At 38.3% G+C, this 18,509-nt stretch overlaps 1 long non-coding RNA gene across 1 annotated transcript in view; it reads right to left on the bottom strand.

Annotated features, from left to right (window-relative positions):
* Nucleotides 1-6,489: 6,489 nt before the first annotated feature.
* The window catches only part of LOC140845237 (uncharacterized), a 31,235-nt gene continuing 19,215 nt past the window's right edge, over nt 6,490-18,509 (bottom strand). The window contains exons 3-5 of the long non-coding RNA XR_012124026.1: nt 9,410-9,464; nt 6,952-7,007; nt 6,490-6,654 (exon numbers count right to left, since the gene is read on the bottom strand). This is a non-coding gene — a long non-coding RNA (uncharacterized lncRNA). The remainder of the gene's footprint in view (nt 6,655-6,951; nt 7,008-9,409; nt 9,465-18,509) is intronic.

The following is an 18,509-nucleotide window of genomic DNA, read 5'->3' as shown; positions in this document are numbered from 1 at the left end:
GGGTTGCCATCCTCCACAGGCCACCTTGCAAAATCTTACTTTCACAGGCAAATCTTTATGTTTTTCCACCCAAACATGTGAAGTTATGATTCATCTTTGCAATAACTATAAGGTACTTAGGTAAGATAGTTGGTATAGACCTAAAAACATCTGCATCTGTAGGAATATGATCTTTTTTGCTTTTCATCTAAAGGTTTTGGCACTAAACAGACAGAGCCTGAAAAATATTACAGCCTGACTCATGTTAGCTAATGTTATATAGATTTAGAAAAACAAATTGGCCAAGTTACAGTTTTTCAAAACTGCTATGCAATAATCTAATGCTAATTTCTCCACTGCAATTACATTTGGATGTGGCACTAAACAATGAGTAAATCAACTTTTCAATAGCCTTTTTTAGCCTGTTCCTATGACTGAATTGTACACATTTCCCATGATGCTGTTAATTTCAAAACTCATTTCCTATCATAGTGCATATCATTTTTCTGAATGTTCCCTCATGATTTTGTTCCTATATTTGATTCTTCAAACACCTGATTTATTAGGGCACACAGTGTGAGGGAAGCTTATGTCATATATAGATAAGTGCTTTCCTTTTGAGTAAGAGGGTTGGTTTACATGATCTCTGGAGAGGGACCTATTAAAATGGGAAGAGAAAATATCACGTATTCATAGGCTTTGACCTAGTTTTATCGCCTTTCAACAACTCATTTGTTTTTCTTCCACCTCTTTTGCTCTAATAATTATTTTCCAGTAAAACCTACACAATATTCTATTTGAAAATTAGTTTAATGTATTCTATGATTTAATTTAGTCAAAAGCCCTGGTTAGTAGATTTATAATCAATTGATATCCACTCTCTATTTTGTAGACACAGAGCAACTTCCCTTAATAATGATTGAAGACTTTTTCTAAAAATACTCATAATAAGGTTTACTTTTATCAGCTTTAGGGGATCTAAAGAAGCAGTCAGACAAAATAATAACATACAGATACAGTGTGGCATGTCCCGTTTCTCCCAAGGGTCACCAGACAGACACCACCTCGCTGTGCAGCTTCCTCAGTGAGAGTCCACTGCAGGGCATCCTCTCAGATGGGAAGGCAGGGCCACTTGCCCCTGTGCTCCCCCATCTGGAGCTGTGGGGAGAATTCATCTAGCATAACTGGCTTGCCAAACTGAACCCCTTCAGAGGATGCATGACAGTGCCCAGTCAGAGAGAGTGGTGGGAACAGCAGGGTCCAAGCAGGAGCTTGGCATCTGTCCAATGCTGGAGCCACTCTGGGTGTGTTCCAGCTGCCTTCCTCTTCTGACTTTGCAGGTCCATCAGGAATTCTACATGGGATTTTGGATTATAATGCTGGAGATAGAAGCCTAGCCTGTCTTTATCAGACTCTATTTCTCCCAGTATCTCACAGCTTCTTATACTGGCATGGCAGGCAAGAGCAGGGTACCCAAAACCTCAAGGCATATGCCCAAGACAGTCAAGCCCTAGCTTCAAAAGAAAGTCTCAAAACTACAATAGAGACACCAAAAAAAAGTGTGCAGATTTCAGGCAGAAGTCTATGAAGTTGTTAAAGGGAAAGTGAGGGCCAGGAGAAGCCTACCAGCCATTTCAACAAGGCCTCAAACAGGAAATCCAAGGTTGAGCTAAAATCGAATTTTTTCTCTTAAAAAAACAAACCAATATCATTGGAATCAGAACTTTCAGAGACTCAGAGTCACAGGCACTTAGGTGGGAAGTGTTCCTTGGTTAGGGAGAGCTGGAATGCAGTCTTACAAGGCAGCTCTGTTACCTACTAGCTGTGTGATCTGGGATGAGTTTCAGCACCTTTTCTGGCTTCAGTTTCCTCCACTATATAAGGTATAGGTTTAATTTAATTCAATATTTGTTGCAAGCCCGCATAGGAATAAAAGACCCAGTCTCCAACATAAATCTGTGAAATAAAGCTACTCAGTAATGGCAGTGAGACCTAGATTGGGTTTCTTTTGGCGTGAGGCTATGATAGAAGGTGGACCTCAGGACCTCTGCACTGTGCAGTGCAGCCAACACACTCTCAGGGCCTCCCTTGTGCAGACACATGACAAGTGCTGCTAACATCCAAACAAGAGGGGGTCAGGTAAGATCCCAGGAAAGATACACTGAGGTGACCATTTTCAGGGAGGGACTATAGCAGAGTGCCGTTAGGATCAAGTCCTTGGGAGTAGGATTGTGCAGAGGAACCAAGCATGATACAGTCCCTGCAAAGACCTCAGCCATGCCCAGGGGCCTCCAGAGCTGGGAAGGCCCTACAGAGCTGTCCCACTTGGAGGTAAGGAATTAGTCTTTAAACCACCCCCTGCAGATGACCCAGGCAGCCCAGGTGGTCCAGGAGACTCAGGCGGCAGCTGCTGGCCACACTCCCGGAGGCTGGGGGAAGGGTGTTGGGGCTTCAGCCTGGTCACGGGAGACTGGGTGGCATACCCAACACCCACCTCAGTCCACTGCGAAGTAGGAGGTATTACAAGCTATGGCAGAGGGAAAAGCAACACAATTGTATGCTCAGAGAATGTAAGATGAACTCTCTGAAGAGACCAAAGAAAGTGGCACGGAAGCAGTAATATTTGAGCTGGGATTTCAAAGATGCATAGAATTTTGGAAAAAAAATGGGCATTTTAGGTGAAGATGGTATTTTAGAAAGATGGGCATGTTAGGAGAAAGAAAGAGTAAAAAGATAAATAAAACATGCAAAGTACAGGATGGGGCTTTGGGGGACAAATATTGATTGGCCCAATTTCTAGCAAGAAAGGAGATAAAGAGGAAGCAACTGGAGGAAAGGTCCCTACACAAGGATGGGACAAATGAGAAGGAAGGAGAAAGGCTAAGAACATGGAGTTTCTGGTGTCTACAATGAGTAAGCAAAATTTATCAATAACACTCCTTGGAGAATGAGGTCGAATGAGTGGTAAGATTGAAATTTAACCTATAGGGTCTGTTTTACTCAACTGTTTTTCACAAGGTAAAATAAGTGTTACTTAAACTATTATAAATGTCCTCAGGTTCTAGCTTCAGAATCATTTGGATATTAAAGGAAATTGTTATTTTAATTCATGTCCCCATTCTGTGTCCTATGGCCATTCCAGCACCTTCTCCAATACATATAAGATCCCCAGGACAATGCTTCTGGTGGCCTGCTTCCATGAATACCAGTCACCTCCAAAGGAATTTCATCTCTAGCCCTGGTCCATGTGACTTCCGCCACTCTGAACCTCAGCCATGCCCTCCAGACAGTCAGTGAGCCCCCAAATCACGGCCAGGGCTTCCTGACCCCAAGCCCATCCATCTCATATTTATATTGGTAGATTCAAAGGCAGAGGGAAATCCTGGTATGTGTAGAGATTTCACTGAGTTTTCATGTTTAACATACCTTTTAAAAAAGATAATATAACGTAAATTATGTTCATTACTAAGGTGTATGGCAGTTTAGTTATTATAAAAGAATCTTGAACAAATTCCTTTCTTTGACTCATATTGCATATTTTTTTTAAAAAATGTGAAACACTTCATCTATCTTTATAAAAGCCACTTTAGCAAAAACTGGGTAAAGAAGATAACATTACAAATGCTTACAATTTTGTTACTAACTCAAACTATTCATTTCCTTTTAAAAGTCAGAGTAATAAGCTGATAGAATTGTGACTATATAATTTACAATAATAAGCTCATTCCCTTTTGGCACTCTAGAAAAGCTGAGAAAAATGCAAAGCATGTAACTATGTTTAATGTACATTGGAAATAGCTCTGCTTTATTATATTTCATGAAGGACACAGGAAGACATCTCTGCCACGTTTGTTTTGCCTGACCTCTAGTGGAAATAATAATGGTGATGTTCATTGTTATTGCCCAGTATCTGGTTGTGTTTTTTCTTGCAAATTATTCTTCATTGACACACAAACACATTAGCAAATAAACAGAGAAAACCATTGCACTGAAAATCAGGAAATACAACAGAATTTTAAAAAGAAACTTTATAAAATATTAATCTTTAATGTACATATTATTCATCTTCAGCCATTTCCTGTTGTGGGAAATTCGTTCTCCTCACCTTCTCCTAAACTTCCCCAATAATTTTCTTAATATTTAACCTATATATTTTTATAAAAATGTTAAACACTGGAGAGATGAGTGGAAAATCTTATCAGTTCAAATCTTTCTGATAAACTGCTCTGAAGAAGAAGAAAAAAAAAACACAGTGATTCTATTATCCAGAAAACATTACTAATGTATTTTTCGGCACTGCTCTTCTCCTTTCATAATAGATGCCAATCTCATTTATCTGAGCAGAAGGAGAGGACCCACAGTAAAGTAGGAAAGCTGTACAGCACCATGCATTTTCACCCTCCTTCACTCGTGTGAATTGCATTTCCCCAAACGGTGAGAACCAGCCAGGAGCAGAGACAGCATGAGTGTGAACAGCCCCACCCAGCCTGAGGAGGCCACTGGTGTCTGTGGCTGTGTGCAGCTGGATCGCAACCGTGAGGCAGCAAGGGAGGGCGAGTCTAGTCCACAGGAGTCCTGCCCCCTGCCTGCTGTGCCCCTGAGGGAGGGGCTCCCTCTTCCTAACTCGTCTACAGAAAGGGGTTCCTGGGTTTGTAATTCACTTGCAGGAAGATTTAGAGCAAGAGTGGATAGAAGGAGAAGAACACAGAGAGAAAGCTGTTTATGGGGTGGGGGAGAGAGGCCCACAAAAAAAGACCAAGAGCTAACAGTGAGGAATGTCACAGAGGCACTGAGAGAAAAGCAGCATCATAGAATTCAGAGAGGCAGAGATTTTTAAGTAGAAAGAATGTGATGAACAATACCAAATGTAAAACAAGTTGATAACAACCAAGATCTGTCCTTTGAATAAGGCCTTCTGTAGGACTTTGGAACCTTCCCAGAGCAAGGGAATTGTCACTGTTGGGGCAGAGGGGACAAGGGGCCAGGCCAGTAGCTGGAAGAGCAAGCACATTCAGAGGAGTCCGTTTGTGGTTTCTCAAGGAAAAGGCTTGAACGTGCTTATAGGCTGATGGGAAGGAACTGAAAAGAGACACAAATATTATCTTTAAAGAAATGTGCTTGAATAACAGCTTTGAGTTCCATTTTTAACCTCTTTTATCTTTTTTCTACTATCTATATTTTACATCCCCTATCATCAACCTCACATTACTTTCCTGTATCACTTATACTTTTGATCTATCAATTTGTGTTTACTACAGTCATTACTATATTTCTTGGTAATGGCATCTAATTATAATTTTACTCTATTCAAAATATTATTTGAAATTTATAGATGTTACAGGCACATGAATATGCTCTCCCTCCTTTTTAAAGCAAAATCCGTAACTTTAGAAGCCAAGTGAATTTTTTAAAATTCATTATTCTTTCCAAAGTAGTGTGAAAGCCATCTTGTCAGCCTCTGAGTATCTCTACATAAAGTTTATGCCTAAGATCATTATCTTGGTCATAGAGTGAAGGGTTGGTTTCAAGAAATTCTAACAGAAAATGGTTAGTACAGAGCTGAAGATTTAAATTTGTTAAGTAGCAGCCTTCTCACTTCTGGGTACTGACGCCAAAGAAATGAAAGCATATATCTATAAAAGTAGCTGTACGTGAATGTTCATTATAGTTTTATTTGTAGTGGTCCCCAGCTGGGAACAACCCAAATATCCAGCAGTGAGCGAATGGAAAAACAAATTGTACTTTCATGCAGTAGAACACTCCTCAGCAGTAAAAGGTAGTGAACTGCTGATGCGGGCAACCATATTATGGTTATTGAAAGAAGCTAGGCAAAAAAGAAAGAGTACATTCTGTATGATCCCACTTACATACAATTCTAAGAAATAAAAGCTAATCTCTAGTGCCAGAAAGTAGATCAGTGGTGCCAAGGATAATATGCACGAGACAATTAAAGATATGATGTTATTCAGCCTGTTGTCAGAGGGAGAATGTTTGAGTTGGTTTCTATAAGAATACCTTTTTTTAAAGAATATTGAAAGTACTGGAAGTTAAATTTCCTTAACTTTTGGGAATTTTAGAAATATTCAATTTATGTGTTTGTTTCTCTCTCAGCAAGTCTGTGTATAGTTGCTTTCATTTAACAACTTTTAAAATCGAGTTTATTAATACCTGGAGGTAGGAAAACATTACACATTCACACAATGAGAGGTAAAGTTCCTTCCAAATAACAGACATAAAAACATATAACACAGTGAAAGAAAGCTTATAGCTTTGATTAAAAGTTTTAGTCATGAGTCAAGGTAAACACAGAATTACAAATTCACTGGATCATATCAAAGAACTGTTTTCTTCCCAAAGGGTATGAACTCTTCATTGATTTGAGCTCAAAATAGGTAAAATAGACAAAAAGAACAGACCAATAAATCAGATTCTTTATTGTCTTTCATTCAATGTATTTGAGATCTTCACAAACTGTCAGTTCATTTAGAGATCACCAAACGGACAGACCATAAAACCAAGAGAAACCAACAACGCACAGAAAGATGCAAACCAAATCCTCACAGCGGTTCCAGTAGGGAGTTCCGACAGAAGTCAGAGAACAGGACCAGAAGCCAGTCATCCTGTTGCGTCCCCTCATGGCTGATTGGGAAGAAAGCCCTTTGAAAGCCTCATCACCTGGGTGGAGTGAACAGGGATTCAAAAGGTGAAGTCCAATCCTATGGAGTCATGGTGCCCACTGTCAAATATAAAGTTCACTGGACAATTAAGGAGATAGTATCCCTCAGACCACTGCACAGGGAGGATGTGCATTAATGAGGAACATCTCAGAGAATCAGAAAGGGGTGGTTTCACAAAGGCACAGGGACAAGAGTCACCCAGAGTCTGATGGGAATCCTGAGGTAGCTGGTCATGGATCTCAGAAGATGTTCAAGGAGGCAGTACATCCTTTAGTATGTACTCTTTCTTTCTTACCTGCTGTTTCTCAGGAGCACAGGGCTCAAGTCAACTCTAGCATTGCCAGTGGTTGCCTGGATTTAGGGAAGGGGTGGAGGAGAGAAGCAAGAGAGAAAGATTAAAAAGGGGCCCAGGGAAATCTGGGGCATCTTCATTATCTTGATGGACATATATTTCATATATTATCAAAATGTGGAACATAATCAAAAGTAGATTTTAAATATATGCAGTTTATTGTACATCAATTATACCTCAAAAAAGATGTTGAAAAAATGCTTGCTGGACTTGCCTAGCTAGCATATTTCTTCTCAGGAAGAAATATTGTGAATTACTATATTACATTCAAAATTTGGAAGTCAAACAATTGTTCAAAAGACACTTCACATGTGTTCAGAGAATGAGCCCTTTATCAAATTGTACTCTGTATTTTAAAACTAAAAATCATTTCAGAAGAAATAATTATACTAGATGCTATACATTTCTACCATTGCTAAAAAGTCTTAAAATCCAATCACTTGGCTTAGATTTATTTTCTCAAGTCAGAAACTGCCATTATATTATGAAAGACTAACATTTTTGCCTTAATTCTAATATACTTTAATGTAATAGAAGCATGTCCAAACAATATGATTAAGTATAACTTTTGTCAATCAACCATATTTAAAGCCAAGAAAATAATTCAGTATTAAAGTTTTTCTTCAGTTTTTCATCAAGTCAGCTTTAAAAATAATCTAGCATTCTTTTAATTTCTGCTTCTTAGGATCAAAGTAGGGGGCCAAGGCCCAAGGCAGGTGGTACATGTAGGTGTGAGTATCTTGCATTTGATATACCAGCTGGTGAGTCAAGGTGTGCTTGTGCATTACTGGAGTAGGAGTCTTAATTGTTTCCTTGGGGAAGAAGTGAAGATGGGAACTAAGGCAGAGGAAAAGCAGGGGATGGAGAAAAGAAGAAATAAGGACACAGAATACACAGTGAATGGACATAATTAAATGTGGTGTGAAGGGGATTGTCTTTAAGGAGAACCACTGATTTCTGTCTTGTATCACTGAATCCAATAGTCAGACTTTGGGGTGGAGTTCTTGGTACTCATAGATCACCCCTGAGAACATGCAGTTATTTGTTGTAAAGAGGAGATGAGAAGCTCAGCGCAGAACTCTGTCTGGCCAGGAAAACTGAAAAATTGAAGAAAGAAAGCTGTCAGACACCTCAAAGGGAAAAATATTTGTGGTGCTGAATTGTCTAAGAAACTGCTAGTCATCTGTTATTTTGTATAAGTGCCTTACCATTGAAAAATATCCAGATTACTTTAGCAGTGCTTTTTTATTTTGTGAAATCTAAGTTCAATTATATCTAACAAATTAGGACCTAATACTGCCACATACTGTAATTTTGTTTTTGACTTTCCGTAACTTAATTACTGAGAATAAAGTACTATAACTTTGTTATGGGTTGATCTGTAGCTTCCTAAAATTCTTATGTTGATGGTCTAACCTCCAGTACCTTATAATGTGACTCTATTTAGAGATAGGATCTTTACAGAGAATTAAGTTAAATTATAAATTAGGATAGACCTTAATCCAATATGGCCGGTGACCTTATAAGAAGAGATTAGGACACAGAAACATACACAGGGAGAATTCTACGTGCACATGCAGACAGATGTTTACAAGCCAAGGGGAGAGGCCTGGAGCAGAGCCTTCCCTCATGGCCCTCAGAAGGAACCAACTCTGCCCACATCTTACCTTGTGAGTCAATACATTTCTGATGTTGAAGCCATTCAGTTTGTGGTGCTTTGATATGACAGTCCTAGCAAATGAATACAATCTTCCATATACTTTTAGAATGTGTAACTTACTATGTGTGTTATCCATACTGGGTTTTTAAAATTTAACCTTTAGGCAAGTCCTAAAGTTGGCTGTCATCTAAAGTCCACCCTGACTGAGAAATAAGCAGAAAGATGACAAACCAATTATCCTATTACTTCCCTTATGTTTTTTAAAAGGGTTGAAGAGGAACATCTGTGCAGGACCATGTGTAGTTGCTGGTTCCCATACAAGCAGCTGTGGGGCACCCAGACAAACATCCACAAGGAGATAATTGCAGTGTACACCACACCCACAAAAGCAAGCAGTTAGCATGTGCTTCTAATTTTCCCCACACCAGCACAGGCATGCCCATTCTGAAACTAGTGTAAAAAAAAAAATGCTTCTCAGCCAGAGCAAAAGCACTTGATCAGTTCTGAATAAGTTTAGGAACCTTACCTGATGCAAAGGACACATTTTTTTTATATCAGAAGAATCTTTTCGATAAACTTGATTAAAAACCAGTGAAATAAGTTGGCCTTCAAATGTACACCCCAGCATTAAATTTATTAAATTAGCTGAAACAGAAATATTAAAGTTTCTGACATTTTTTGATTTATGGCATTCTTACGTCTTCTTAAGGTGATAAATTTCAGTAAATACTAAATACTCACTAATGACTTGAAGCATTGTGGTTTTTCCAAATTCCCTTTTTCTGGAGACTGGTTCCTGGTGGGAAAGGAAGACATTTTCTAGATGTGAAAAATGACAATACTACCTGGAAATTTTTGAAGTTTCCAAATGATCAAAATAATAGTAACAAATGTAGATAATCACCCCCCCACCCCCGTTACTAGATGTAATTTTTCAGGTTAAGCAGATTTTGAATTAATTAAATTACTAAGAGGTGCCATATGTAAAAGTGTTCTTTAAGGAGATTAGAATGTCATTAATACCTCAGGGAGTTGTACTTTCTCCCATGGTCGTTGGTGAAGTGTCATACTCCTATTGCTCTACAGTCTAGGGTTTCATTTCCCAAAATTCAACTACATACTTTATAATGACTTCTATTAAGTACATGCTATTAACACTTTCTTCTCTTTTGCAGAAACTTCCATGTTCTCCATCTCTTTCTCCCTCTCTCCTCTCTCTCCACCTCCATATTTTATATCTATAGCTAAATAATTACATTTAACTTATTTGCTTTGTAGTCTATAATCAAGATGTGTCAGGTTGAATTGGGCTGTGATTATTGTTCCCTGGCTACACCTGAATTAAACAATAGGGACATGTGTTATCTCATAAAGTATGTCTAGAGATGTGGCAAGCTTCAGGGCTGGCTGGCTCAATCAGTTCACCCAGGAGCCAGGCTCCTCCTACTCTCTGCTCTGCTTTCATAGGTATTCCTTTTATTCCCCATAGTTCAGATCTGATGTCATCCAAAGCACTAGATGTGCATTTCATTCTACAGCACTCCATTAGGAGCTAAGATGCCTTTTCTGGAATGTGTGCTACAGACTTCTCACCCCACTTTGGGCTTTCCTTGAAACAATTGTTGGTAAGAAGTGAGAGTTCAGTTGAGCTCACTTCTCTGTCTCCCACTGCCTTTCTTGCTGTGGACTTTGGGTGTGGATCAGACTGTCATTATCCTCCTGATACTCTCAGGGCCCAAGGTTCTTGCTCTTTGGTTTATCTGCATTCTTCCAGCCTCAAAGACTCAGCCCACCAACCTATACCTATCACACCAGGCTTAAGTCACTCTCCCCTTTGTGTCTGCAAATCACTTAATTCTAAGATCTTCCCAGCATCTTCTGCCCTCCAGTCCCCATAACTAAGCTGCAAGCTGGTTGACTGCCTAGCTTGGCACTATAGTGTTAATTACTGAAGGACATTCAGCACAGCCCAAGACCTTACCCAAACCTAGAGCTTGGTAGCTTATAGCTCCCACAAATGGAGACATCCACAATTCAGTGGTAAGCAGAGAGGAAGGGAAATCTCAGAGTGTGGTACTTCTAGAACACTCACCCCAATAATTAATTATCACCCTTATTTCAACAAAGCTGGGGGACAAAAGAAGTAGCACAGGCTCCATTATTTCCTCTAGAAATTGACAGTAATACAACAGTACTAGAATACTCCCATTTACATCAGTGGATTGGTCATCCAAACAGAAAATCAATAAAGAAACCTTGGTTTGATACCAAGATGTGATTAATATACACATAGAAAATTTCATCCAAAGACTGAAGAATACACATTCTTTTCAAGTGAACATGGAACATTATCCAGAATAGATCACATGTTGAGCCACAAAACAAGTCTCAATAAATTCAAGAAGATTGACATTATATCAAGAATCATTTCTATCCATAAGAAACTATAAATCATTTACAAGAACATTGGAAAAAATACAAATGTAGAGACTAAAGAACATGCTACTAAACAACCAATGGATCAAAAAAGAAATGAAAGAGGAACTCTAAAAATACCTTGGAGACCAAAGAAAATGGAAACAAACTCCAAAATCTATAGGATGCAGCAAATGCAAAAGAGAAGTTCATAGCAATACAGCCCTACCTCAAGAAACAAGAAAATTCCCAAAGAAACAATCTAATAGTACACCTAACAGAACTATAAAAAGAAGAGCAAAGTCCGGAGTTAGTAAAAGGAGGGAAACAATAAAGATCTGAGTGGGAATAATGAGAAAAATAGAAAATATTAATGAAACTAAAAGCTGGTTCTTTGAAAAGACAAACAAAATTGATAAATCTCTAACCAGTCTTATCAAGGAAGAGAGGGGTTAAAAATAAAATCAGAAATAAAAGAAAAGTTACAACTGACATCACAGAAATCCAAAGGGTTATAAGATACTACTATAAAAAATTACATGCTAATAAATTGGAATACCTAGAAGAAATGATTCAGCCTTCCAAGACTGAATCATGAAGAAATAGAAAATCTGAATAGACCAATTAACAAGTAATGACATTTAATCAGTAATTTTAAAACTCCCAAAAAGCAAAAGTCAAGGATCAGACTTCACAGGTGAATTCTACCAAACATTTAAAGAAGAGTTAATGCTTAGCCTCAAATTATTCCAAAAGAATTGAAGAGGAAGGAATGCTTCCAAACTTATTTCATGAGGCCAGCATTCCCCTGATACCAAAATCAAAGAAACCATAGAAAAAGAAAACTGAAGGCTAATATCCCCAGTGAATATAGGTGAAAAAATCCTAACAAAACATTAGCAAACCAAATTCAACAGTACATTAAAAAGATTGTACACTGAGAAAGAGGGTAGGGTGGGGGAAGATTGTGGCCTGAGAAGTGAGGCAGAAACCTCCCAAAACCACATATAACATGAAGATACAGCAAATACAACTAATCCTGAAAGAGTGACCCAAAGACTACAGAACAGACTACCTGCATCAGGGAAAACAGAAGACCCCAGAGAAAAAGGTAAAGTAGCAAAGCCATGATCCAGCAGGATCAAAGCCCTCCCCCAACCCCAGCTCACAGTCAGGAAGAAGAGAAAAGGAGCAGGAAGGGAGTAGAAACCCAAGACTCCTGAACACCCTCCCCTGGAGATCTGCTCCAAAAGCATGAACCCACATTACATGGTGCTCTGGAGATTAGAGAGGTTGGAAAGCAAAGACAGGCAGAATTGTCAGAAAGACTGAGATTCCAGCCACTTCTGGAGAACAGGTACACAAAACTGGCCACTCTGGGACAAAAGAAAGGCAGGCACTTTTAAAGAATTCCCAACAGCAAGAGGGTGCTAAAGGGGAAAAGATCACACAGAGCTTGCTCCTCAGGAGAAATAGCAGGTGGACAAAATCATCCCAGCACACTCAAGATGAGCAGGTTGAGAACTGTTAGGAGCTTCAGATTCCCTGGATGGCAACCCAGTCCCAAGGCCCCCCACTGTGACATGCAGCCTGCCTCTCCTTCCTCCCAGCAGGCACCCATCTTCACACCTGCTGCCCACACCATAGTACCATGCCAGCCTGAGGGTGGACATACCTACAGCAGCTACAGGGGCATAATGCAGAGGCTCCTCCCTGTGCATTTGGCCCACTGGCCCTGGCAGTGGAGGCAGGCACTGCAGTTGGGAAGCAGGAAAGAGCTCTTTCCTCCAAGCATGTGTCAGAGCCACTCACGTGTGACCCCCACCATTGCTCCAGGTGCTCAGCAGCTCCAGAGAGTAGAGCTTCTGGGCACTAGAGGGTTCCACCTAGACAAAGTTATTATTCCATAAGAATCATGAGAACATGAAACAGCAAAAAAGTTGTACAAACAAAAATTCAGATGCCAGAGAGAGGGCTAAGTGAAACTGAAATCACCAAACTTCTTGATAAATATTTCAAAATAAAAATCATAAACATGCTCATAGAGCTACAGAAAAATATTCAAGATCTCAGGGAAGACTTCAAAAAAGAGATAGAAACTTTGAAAAACACATAAACTGGAGGGATGTAAAAGTGGATTAGATGAGGTAGAGCAGAAGGTAAATGAAATAGAAATTAGAGAACAGGAAAACAATGAAACTGAGGCACAGAGAGAAAAAAGGATCTCTAGGAATGAAAGAATAATAAGAGAACTGTGCTACCAATCCAAATGGACCAACATTCACATTATAGGGATACCAGAAGAAGAAGAGAGAGAAAAGGGGACAGAAAGTCTCTTTCAGGAAATAATTACTGAAAACTTTCCCAATCTGGGGAAGGAAATAGTCTCTCAGGTCATGGAAGTGCATGATGTCCCAACACAAGGGACCCTAGGAAGACAACACCAAGATATATAATTAAAATGGCAAAGATCAAGGACAAGGATAGAGTATTAAAAGCAGCCAGAGAGAGAAAAAAGATCACATATAAAGGAAAGCCCATCAGGCTATCAACAGTCTTCTCAGCAGAAACCTTACAGGCCAGAAGGGAGTGGCAGATAAATTTAATGGAACAAAACAGAAGGATCTCACTCTAAAAATACTACACCCAGAAAGATAGGGAGAAAAAAGCAGGAGTAGCACTGCTTAGATCAGACAAAATAGATTTCAAAACAAAGTAACAAGAGACAAAGAAAGACATTATATAATGATAAAACTGTCACTTCAACAAGAGAATATAGCCATTATAAATATTGATGCACCCAATACAGGAGCACCTAAATATGTGAAACAAATATTAACAGAATTAAAGGGGGAAATAGAATGCAATGCTTTCATTTTAGGAGACTTCGACACACCATTCACTCCAAAAGACAGATCAATCAGACAGAAAATATGGAAGGAGACTGAGGCAATGAACAATGCTTCAGAAAGAGGGACTTAATAGACATCTACAGAATATTCCACCCAAAAGCAGCTCTATACATATTCTTCTCAAGTGTACATGGAACATTTTCTGGAATGATTACATACTAGGACAGAAAAAGAGCTTCTGTAAAATCATAAAGATTGAAATTGTGCCAAACAGCTTCTCAGTATGAAACTAGAAATAAATTATGCAAAGAAAACAAAAATGCACACAAACACATGGAGGCTTAAAAACATGCTCCTAAATAACCAAGGAATCAAAGACCAAATAAGAACAGAGATCAGGCAATATATGGAAACAACTCAAAACCCTAAAACCTGTGGGATAGAGCAAAGGCAGTTCTAAGAGGAAAGTATATTACAATACAAGCTTACCTCAAAAAAGAAGAATGATCTCAAATGAAATCTAAATTAATAAATAATGTAACTAGAAAAAGAAAATCAATTGAAGCCCAAAGTCAGTAGAAAGAGAGACATAATGAAGATCAGAGTAGAAATATACAAATTGAGAAGAATAAAACTGGAGCTACTTTTTCACTGAAACAAGGAACTGGTTTTTCAAGAAAATAAACAAAATAGATAAACCCCTAGCCAGACTTACCCAGAAAAAAAGAAGTGTACACACATAAACAGAATCAGAAATGAGAATGGAAAAATCACTGCGGACACCATGGAAATACAAAAATCTGTTAGAGAATACTATGAAAAATTATATGCTAACAATTGGATAAGGTAGAAGAAAAGGACAACTTTCTAGAAAAACACAACCTTTGAAGACTGACCCAGAAAGAAACAGGAAAGCTGAACAGACCAATTACCAGCAATGAAATGGAATTGAAAATCAGAAAACTACTTGAGAAAAAAATCAGTGGGCAAGAAGGCTTCACCACTGAATTTTACCAGACATTTTAAGAAGACCTAATACCCATTCTCCTTAAAGTTTTCCAAAAAATTCAAAGAGAAGGGAATACTTCCAAATTCATTCTATGAAGCCAGCATCACTCTAATGCCAAAACCAGTCAGACACAAGAAAAAAGGAAAATTATGGACCAATATCTCTGATGAATACAGACGTAAAATACTCAACAAAACATTAGCAAACTGAATTCAAAAATACATCAAAAAGATCATCCATCATGATCAAGTCAGAATTAATCCAGGCATGCAAGGATGATACGATATTTGAAAATCCATCAATATCATACACCACATCAACAAAAAGGACAAAAATCACAGGTTCATCTCCATAGATGCTGAAAAAACTTGACAAAATTCAACACCCACTCATGATAAAAACTCTCAACAAAAAGGGGATAGAGGGCAAGTACCTCAATGTAATAAAGACCATATAAGACAAACCCATAGCAAACATCATACTTAACAGTGAAAAGCTGAAAGCTTTTCCCCTAGGATCAGGAACAAGACAAGGATGTCCACTCTCCCCACTTTTATTCAACATAGTACTGGAGGTCCCAGCCAAGGCAATCAGACAACACAAAGAAATAAAAGGCATCCAGATTGGTAAAGAAAAAGTCACACTGTCACTGTTTGCAGATGACATGATATTGTACATAAAAAAACTAAAGAATCCACTCCAAAACTACTAGACCTAATATCTGAATTCAGCAAAGTTGCAGGATACAAAATTAATACACATAAATCTGTTGCTTTCCTATACACTAACAAAGAGAAATCAGGAAAACAATTCCATTCACAACTGTATCAAAAAGAATAAAATGCCTAGGAATAAACCTCATCAAGGAAGTAAAAGACCTACCCTGAAAACTACAGGACACTCTTATGAGAAATTAAAGAGAACACTAATAAATGGAAATTCATCCCATGCTCTTGGGTAGGAAGAATTAATATTGCCAAAATGACCACCCTGACTAAAGCAGTCTACATATTCAATGCAATCCCTGTCAAAATACCAATTGCATGCTTCAATGAATGGAAAAAAATAGCTCTAAAATTCATATGGAACCACAAAAGACCTCGAATAGCCAAAGCAATCCTGAGAAGGAAGAATAAAGTGGGGGGGATCTCGTTCCCCAACTTCAAGCTCTACTACAAAGCCACAGTTATCAAGACAATTTGGTACTGGCACAAGAACAGACCATAGATGAGTGGAACAGAATAGAGAGTCCAGATATTAACCCAAGCATATATGGTCAATTAATATACAATAAAGGAGCCATGGATATATAATGGGGAAAAGACAGCCTCTTCAACAGCTGGTATTGGCAAAACTGGACAGCTACATGTAAGAGAATGAAGCTGGATTACTGTCTAACTCCATACACAAAAGTAAACTCGAAATGGATCAATGACCTGAATGTAAACCATGAAACCATAAAACTCTTAGAAGAAAATAGGCAAAACTCTCTTGAATATAAACATGAGCAACTTTTTCCTGAACACATCTCCTCAGGCAGGGGAAACAAAAGCAAAAATGAAAAAGTGGGACTACATCAAGCTAAAAACTTCTGTACAGCAAAGGACACCATCAGTAGAACAAAAAGGCATCCTACAGTATGGGAGAATATATTCATAAATGACTTATCTGATAAAGGGTTAATATTCAAAGTACATGAAGAGATCACATGCCTCAACACCCAAAAAACAAATAACCCGGCTAAAAAATGGGCAGAACATCTCAACAGACACTCCTCCAAAGCAGAAATTCAGATGGCCAACAGGCACATGAAAAGATGCTCCACATCACTAATCATCAGGGAAATGCAAATTAAAACCACAATGATATATCACCTCACACCAGTTAGGATGGCCAACATAGAAAAGACTAGGAACAACAAATGCTGGTGAGGATGCAGAGAAAGGGGAACCCTCCTACACTGCTGTTGGGAATGTATATTAGTTTAACCATTGTGGAAAGCAATATGGAGGTTCATCAAAAAACTGAAAATAGAGATGCCATTTGACCCAGGAATTCCACTCCTAGAATTTACCCAAAGAAAATAAGATCCCAGATTCAAAAAGACATATGCAACCCTATGTTTATCACAGCACTATTTACAATAGCCAAAGTATGGAAGCAACCTAAGTGTCCATCAGTAGATGATTATATAAAGAAAAGGTGGTTCACATAAACAATGGAATATTATTCAGCCATAAGAAGAGAACAAATCCTACCATTTGCAACAACATGGATGGAGCTAGAGGGTATTATGCTCAGTGAAATAAGCCAGGTGGAGAAAGACAAGTACCAAATGATTTCACTCATATGTGGAGTATAAGAACAAAGAAAAAACTGAAGAAACAAAAGAGCAACAGAATCACAGACTCCAAGAAGGGACTAGCAGTTACCAAAGGGAAGCGTTTGGAAAGGGTGGGTGAGGAGGGAGGGAGAAGGGGATTAAGGGGCATTATAATTTGCACATACAATATAGGTAGGTCATGGGGAAGGTAGTATAGCACAGAGAAGACAAGTAATGCCTCTATAGCATCTTACTATGCTGATGGGAAGTGACTGCAGTAGGGTGTTTTAGGGGGACTTGATAATATGGGTGAATGGTGAAACCACAATGTTGCTCATGTGAAACCTTCATAAGACTGTATATACATGATAAATACATGATAACCTTAATTTTAAAAGAAGGGATAAAGTATATACACCATGATCAAGTGAGATTTATTCCAGGGATGTAAGCATAGTTCAACATCTGCAAATCAATCAACATGATAGACCACACTAACAGAATGAAGAACAAAAATCATATGATCCTCTCAATAGATGCAGAAAAAGCAAATGACAAAATTCAACACGTATTTATGATAAAGACTATCAACAAAGTGGGTATAGAAGGAATATAGCTCAACATAGTAAAGGCCATATATAACAAAGACAGTGCATCAGACTCAAAGTGAAAAGCTAAAAACATTTCCTCTGAGATCAAGAACAAGATAAGGATGCCCATTCTCACTTTTATTCAACTAGTATTGCAATATTCCTAGCTGGAGCAAGGAAAATAAATAAAAGTCATCCATATTGGAAAGGAAACAGGAAACATGTCAGTATTTGCAGATGGCATGATATTTTACATAGAAAGCCCTAAAGACTCCAACAAAAAGCTATCAGAACTAGTCAATTCAGTAAAGTCACAGGATAAAAAATTTATATACAGAAATTTGTTGTAACTCTATACACTAATAATGAGCTATCAGAAAGAGAAATTCCATTTACAATTACATCAAAAAGATTAAAATACCTAGGAATGAATTTAACCAAGGAGGTGAAAGACCTATACTCTGAAAATTGAAAGAAATTGAAGACAATGAAAGCAGAAATAGAAAGATATGTCATGCTCATGGATTGAAAGTTTTAATATTGTTAAAATGTCCATTGTACCCAAAACAATCTATATATTCAATGAAATGCCCTATCAAAATACAAATGGCATTTTTGAAGAACTATAACAAAGAATCCTAAAATGTGTATG

Source organism: Manis javanica, chromosome 2 (assembly GCF_040802235.1).
Source record: "Manis javanica isolate MJ-LG chromosome 2, MJ_LKY, whole genome shotgun sequence".
NCBI classification, from domain to species: Eukaryota; Metazoa; Chordata; class Mammalia; order Pholidota; family Manidae; genus Manis; species Manis javanica.
Note: the sequence above shows the minus strand (reverse complement) of the source record. Positions and strands in the feature narration are given on the sequence as shown.